Genomic DNA, 7,934 nt, shown 5'->3' on the forward strand with positions numbered 1-7,934 from the left:
TACAACTTCATTGGAAGAGTTATAGCAAGTTTAAGCTCTTCTAAGATTCTTTGAAGCCATAGGATTTCACAAACACCTTGGGCCATTGCCCTATATTTAGCCTCGACACTGCTTCTAGCTACTACATTTTGTTTCCTACTTCTCTAAGGAACTAAGTTTCTCAAAACAAATATGCAGTAACCAGATGTTGACTTTCTATCGTTGATGGACCCTGCCCAATATGCGTTAGTAAATACCTCAATGCCTCGTTGATCAGTTTTTTTGGAAAAACAGTCCCTTTTCGGAGGAACTTTTGAGATACCTTAGAATATGGTAAACAACCTCTAAATGTTCTTCATGAGGGGAATTCAGAAAATGACTGACTAAGCTAACAACAAAGGCTATATATGAACGAGTAAGAGATAGATGAATTAGTTTTCCTACTAATCTTTGATATTGAGATGTATCCACTGCCATCACTGCCAATTTTCTAATTAGGACCTATTGGAGTATCAATTGGTCTACAACCCATCATCCCAGTTTCTATTGGAAGATCTATTGGAGTATCATCTACATAAACAATCAATATAGCCATTTTACCTTCCAAAGAATGTTTCACAAACACGGTGTGATCGCTTTGACACTGAGAATATCCCTACTTCTTAACAAATTGGATGAATATTTCAAACTACGCTCGAGGTGATTGTTTCAAGCCATAAAGAGATTTATGAAGCTTGCAGACCTTTTGGTTGAATTTAAATTCAAACCTCGGGGGTGAATTCATATAGACTTCCTCCTGTAAATCTCCATTAAAAAATGCATTTTTTCAAGTCTAGCTGATATAATGGTCAATCCAAGTTAACAGCTAAAGATAAAAGAACTATAATGGCGTTAAGTTTTGCAATATGAGCAAAAGAATCAATACCATAGGTTTGTGTAAAGCCTTTGGCAACTAGCTTGGCCTTATACCTCTCTACTGATCCATTAGCCTTGTGTTTTATGGTGAACACCCATTTGCACCCCACAGTTATCTTTCCTTTAGGTAGATCCACCTCTTTCCAAGTTTGATTTTTTACAAGAGCATTCATCTATTCCAATATAGCTTCTTTCCACTTAGGAACCCTTAGAATTTGTTGTATATCTCTTGGAATCTTTGTTTTTTCAATTCACAAGTAAAAGCTCTAAAAGTGGAGGGCAATTGGTCATAAGATATAAAGTTAGAGATAAAATGTTTTGTACATGATCTTATCCCTTTTCTAACAACAATGGATAGGCTAGAATCATCAAAGGTAGGTTCCAAAGAGACAAAATCATTGAGACCAGGTTCAACAAAGACAAGATTATTATTATCATAATTTGGAAAAGGTACAACATAATTAGAAAAACTCATACATGTTGGATCCTTGGATGTTTGACAATTTTGAGGTTCTCTTCTCTGAGTCACTTTTTTCCTTAAGTATACATGGTCAAAGGGTTGGATATCTTTGTTACCAATTACAATTTTTGGGCCAATTCCCACTTCGTACTACCAAAAAATGAGATTCTTGTCGAATTCGAGTTTGCTGCTCTAACCATTACCAAACTTATACTTATTATATTTATTACTTCAGGTGCTTCTGTTGCGTATAATGTAAATGTCATAGAGGATCAATTCCAATGAGCCTTTCAAACAAGTACATTCTCAACTTTTGTTTATGTCAAGACATTTTCTTGAATATCATGTTCATAGTTTTCTTGACTAGATTCACCCAAGGATTTTGTTTTGTTACTTTCCTCAATTTCTAGTATTTTCAAATAGGATTTTGTTATGCTACTCTTCTCACAATCTGTTTTTTTTTTTTCAAATTGTTTAGGAAATCCATATTTGCAATTTTTAAATATTGAATATCGTCTTCTTGTATTATCCCCTCTTGAAGATGATTACAAAAAAAATGAGTTTTCTCAAAGAAAGTGGCATCCATAGTCACAAAATATTTTTGGAAATACGTTCAAAATATTTGTGTCCTTTTTATTGTATGCACACCCAATAAAAAACATTTTCTTGCTAAAGTTTTCCTTGGTTCGGATCATGTATATGAACAAAAACAGTACATCCAAATATCTTTAGGGGTATAGTGTATGAAAGTTTATTATTAGGAAATAGACTTGTGAGAACCTCAAACGAAGTTTTGTAATTTAAAATTGTGGTAGGCATCCTATTTATCAAATATGTTCTAGTGAGTATATATATATATATATATAATGAGAGCTATCTAATGAATACATAGAATAAAGGAAAAATAAATTAGGAAATAAATCAAATCAGAGTGATTAGATTCTTTCCCAAAATACAAATAAACTTGAATAGGAATTCCACTAATAAACACAATTATATCATATCTGATTGCTATATGTCAACAGATTTACATCCTTAAAATTAAGAGTGACACTTTTGGGAAATTTAAGGATTGGCATACTAAGATAAAGAATCAAATGGGAAGGAAATTAAAGTGCCTAAGGACTAGCAATGGCAATTTTGTTTCAGAGCAATTTATGACATTTGCATGAAATTAGGAACTCAAAGACACAACAAAATGGCTTGGCTGAAATCATGAATAGAATCCTTTTTGAAAGGGTCGAATGTATGTTGTTGAGTGTTGGGTTGCCTAAGAGTTTTTGGGGAGAAGAAACATCTATTGCAGTTTACTTGATCAGTATGTGTCCATCTTCAGCCTTAGGATTCAAGAGTCCTATGGAGTTGTGGAATGGGAAACATGTTGATTACTCTAACTTGAAGGTGTTTGGTGCTTTATCTTTTGAACATAGCATGCCATACAAGCTTTCATAGGTGTTTGATTACTCTAACCCACTAGATTCAAAGGATACAAGATATGGAAGACGGGATTTGGTGAACCTAAATGTCTCATCAGTGTAAATGTGATCTTTGATGAGACTAGAATGTCTGCAAAGACTTCTAAAGACTAAAAAGGCATAGTTAATCAAAACGATGGATCATATAGTACATAGGTTGAAATTTTGAAATGGGGCTACCAACTCATCATATCGATGAACTTATAATTCAAGAGGAAATAGTAAATGCAGGAAAACATCAGTGACATGTGGTTAATGACTACAGTATGGTGAGAGACATGGCTAAAAGGAATATATTTGCCCTAATAAGGTATGGACAAACTTGTTTCAAGGGAATGAGCCAAGAAATTACAAGAGGCCTTCAACAACAAGGACAATGACCATTGGATGGCTGCAATGACTGATGAAATGCAATCACTTAAGAAGAATAAGATTTGGGTTCTAGTGGATCTACTAGAAAAGCACAAGGGTTATGGGTTCAATGTGGATACTCAAGAGAAATGAAGGTGTTCAAGGTGGTGAAAATGTGAGGTTCAAAGCAAGGCTTGTGACAAAGGGATATTCTCAAGTTGAAGGAACTGACTTCAATGAGATATTTTCTCCTATCGTGATGCATTACTCAATCAAAATTATTTTGGCCATAGTAACTCAGTTTGATCTAGAACTTGAACAACTAGATGTGAAAACTGATTTCCTACACGGAGACCTTGAGGAAACTATCTACATGCAGAAACTTGAGGGTTTTTCTAATGGTAAGGATAAAGTATGCCTACTTAAGGAATCCTTATATGGCATGAAGCAAAGTCCTATGCAATGGAACGAGAGGTTTGATGACTTCACAGTGAAGATAAGGTATCATAGAAGCAACTGGGATAATTGAGTCTACACACTAAAATATAGTGGAGATGTACTCCTCCATTTGATGTTATATGTTGATGATATACTCCTAACAAGCTCAAGTAAAGACGAGATCAATAAGCTCAAGTATGAGTTTAGGTCAGAATTCGAAATGAATGAATTTAGAGAAGCTAATATGATATTGAGAATGGAAATTAGTAGAGATATATCAAAAGGGAACTGTTTTTGCATCAACATGGATATATGAAGAAAATGGAAAGGAGATTTAGAATGCATGAGTCTAAATACGTTACAACTCATTTGGAGAAAAATGATAAACTCTCAACTAAGCACGACCCAAATTTAGGTGAGGAAATGAGCAAAATGGAATTAATCCCCCATGCTAGAGGTGTTGGCAACATTATGTATGGCATGGTTTGTAGCAAGCTAGACTTGCTTATGTTGTGAGTAGGTTCATGGCAAATCCTGAGCCAACCTATAAGGGAGTACTGAAATGGATCTTGAGGTACTTAAATGGTTCCTTAGGTGATGATTTGAGGTTCAAGAGGAAACTGAAGAATGAAGAGGCAATCAAAGGATATGTTGATTCATATTATACTGGAAACATTGACGCAAGGAATTCTTTATCTTGTTATGTCTTTACTCTATTTAGTATAGATGTCATCTAGAGATTTGTTCTTCAATTTGCGGTGGCTCTATCAACGACCTAAGCTTAATTCATTGCTCTAATAGAAGTTATAGAAACTCTTTGGATTAAAGGCTTGATGGGGGAACTTGGAATAACACAAAGCAGTGTGTAACACCCCAAAAAAAATTGTATATTCCATTTATTCTTATTTATACTAATAATTCTATTATTTATATTTCATTGTCGTAATTCATATATTTATACAAATCTCTTAAATCTTATTTAATCAAAAAATGATTGTTAGTTATTCAAGTGAAGTTTAGTTTAGGAAGTTCATATTAATGTGTTTGTTATAGTTAGGGAATAAATTAGAAATAAACCCAATAGAAATCTCAAATTCAACTTCTAGTAGCCCATTTTGTAGTCAAACCAAAATTTGTCATTTGTAAAGATTTAGAGGGGCGTAATTGACAATTCCCATCATACTCCCCTTTACTTAAAACCCAATTATTATATATATAAAAAATTAATGAATGAAAGAAAGAAAGAAGGATGGGTGACAGAACCGTATATCAAGGAAAATGAAAAAAAAAAAAGAGAGAGAGAGAGAGAGAGAGAGAGAGAGAGAGAGAGAAAATATCAAAGAAGGGAAAAAAGGAAAGAAGAAGAGAGGAGAAAAAAAAAACAAGAGAGAACACACTAACTCTATTGCATGTCTTTCTCATGCTCCATTATTTCATCATCTCATCATAGAAACACCCTCATACCTATATTAGAGTAAAAAATGACCAAGAGGTAGAGTGAAATGAGAAATTATGAGAAAGAAGAAAAGGAAAGTTAGGGTTTCAATATAGGAAAACAAGTTTAGAGCTCTTGCATGTTGAGAATGAAGATGGAAACGTGAAGAGGAGTTAAAGTTTCACTTGTAGAAGAAGGAATTAGAATCAAACTTTGGAGGTCTCAAATCTCTTCTTAAGGTAACATAGAAAATCCTCTTAAAACCTCTCTTAGGTGTGCTTAGAGGTATTGGTTGTATGTTCCTAATATCTGTTTATGATTTGTTTATTTAGGTATTGGGACATTCCTATTTGATTTATTATCATTGATTATTAATAATGCATGTCAGGTGTTTGTATTAATTACTGTGAAGAGTTGTTGTTTGATTATTGTTGAGTGTTGTGGTTGGATTTGTGATGAGATGATGATTGTTTAGTATTGGTAATTACTTGGTTTTATGCTGAATTTTGAATGTTTTTTACTTAGTTGATCCTATGAATTTGAAAATATAAAGTTTGAAGTGAAAATAGTATAATGTTGTCTTTGAACCCGTATAGGTGTACCTTTGGTATGTTGCTCATAACTTTCTCCATAGATAGTGTTTTGAGCTGGTTTTTATCCCATTAGAAAATAAACTTAATTACCTACGAAATAGGCACTGGTTTCACTCATTTCCATTGAGAATTAATAGAGAAAATTGAGTTACAGGTTGGAAAATAATCTATTGTCCTATTTTTGTATATATATACCTTATTTTATTAAACTGTACTAATTGAATGTCTATTACACATAATAAAAATTATATTTATAAACTAGACATCTTAGCCTTTCCAAAATGTTATCCTTTATTTAAATCGGACATCGTTTGATATTTTAATTAAATTACCAAAGTTATAGTGTTTCTGTAGAAAAAGATTATGACGTAGGTAAGTTAAGATGATTACAATAGAAGCAATAGGAATCGGTTTTGAGTGAAATCAATTGGACTGGAAAGCTTATTCTTATTACATTGTTATTGTAAATTTTTATAAGTTTATAATAAATTAAACTAAACACACTTTCTATTATAAAGTAGATTCTGGAAATAGATTCTGGAAATAGGAGATAAACACACTATCTATTAAACTAAACACACTTTCTATTAAACTAAACACACTTTCTATTAAACTAAACATACTTTTTCCAATTACTTGTTCCCTCCAGGACGTTAGTGGTATCAGACTTGGGGAGGGAACAAGTTAAATAAAATTTGTTATAAATATTTAAAAATTTGAAAGTTTAATTTGAAGAATAATAGTTTCAGGGTAGTAAGTCTCGTGTTTAAGCCGACGAACAGGCATTTTAGGGCAGTGAATCCATTGAAAGTTTCTTCAAATTGAAAAGAATTTTTTTTAAATATGGATAACTTGTTTTGTAGAACTTCTTCTTTTTCCACTCCTTCTACCCAAAACTTCTCAGGAAAAAAGGAACCTATCAATAATGAAGAAATTACTATTGAAGACTTCCAAAAATCTATAAACAATTGGCAAATCCCAAAAAAAAAAAAAAAAAGATCAGGTCTATGAATCTAGTCTTTTCAAAAACCTGTTAAAAACTGATTACATAATCAAAATCGAAGAAAGAGATGTTGCTCTTTCTAACCCCTTTGAAACAATAGATCTTCTTTCTCCTAAAACTCTCCAAAAACATGCTAACAGGAACTATAATTTCATACATATAGGTCTTGTTCAAGTAGGTATCTAACCTTTAAAAAGAGAAGGTTTAAACCCTTCAATCCTATGTGTCCTACGAGATGCAAGGTTCTTGAACTTTCAAGATTCAATAATAAGTACAATTGAATCTAGTCTATGTCAAGGACCAATTTAGTTTGAATGTTATCCAAATTTTTCATTATCTTTAAAAGACCCAAACATCACAAAATCTCTCATGTTACAAATCAAAACTCATAATTACAAAATGTTAGAAGGATTTATCCATGTAGCTATTATTTACAGAGTTCATTACAAAGCAATGTTTTCAGCCTTTACGGCAACAAAAAATATTGAAAACAAAAAAGGCGAAACTCTATTTTTACAAACTGATTTAACAAAGACAAACACTATCATTCCAAAAACCATCCTTTGGAAAGATATTGATCTTCCTGAAGAATGGATTCTGGAAGGAGCTGTTAGACCACAGTCCCTTGAACAGTCAAAACCAAACAACAATCTAAAGGAAGTCATACAATACAATGACGGTAGAGTAAAACTAAGTTTTTCAAGAACTTCTAGTGCCAGATATTCTGATGCTGGTTCATCCAGACCCCCTTCAGTCATACAATTACCTCAAAAAATTGAAAACCATATAAAACCACGTTTTTCATGTTCTAGCATACCAAGTGCTTCTTTCCAAAACGCTGATTACTCCACAAATATACCTCATCAAATCTACATTGCACCTCAAAACACTAATGAGGAACAGCCAAACATTTCTCCACCAACTTCGCCATCCTTTTCTGCTATAACTGAAAATGTTGTTAATGAATTAAATGTCGTAGAAAAGGTATTTGAAGTTGATAAAACTATTCTCCATAATGATTTTTATGCTTCCAAAAATACAGATAAAAGAACATGGTTCTTTAAAAACTTTCTAAAACAAAGAAAAGAAATTCAGAATGAATTTTATAAATTCATTTTACAAAATAAAACTAATATATTATTTTTTGAATGGTTTGAAATTTATGCAACACAAAACCAAATTTCTTACCCTTTCAAACCAAACCAAGGTTCTGTTAATCCCATAACAACAATAAATAAAACTGCAGAATGGGATTTGGCAACTGGATTAAAAATTCAGTCTGAAC

This window comes from Cicer arietinum, chromosome 5 (genome assembly GCF_000331145.2).
Source record: "Cicer arietinum cultivar CDC Frontier isolate Library 1 chromosome 5, Cicar.CDCFrontier_v2.0, whole genome shotgun sequence".
Lineage (NCBI taxonomy): Eukaryota > Viridiplantae > Streptophyta > Magnoliopsida > Fabales > Fabaceae > Cicer > Cicer arietinum.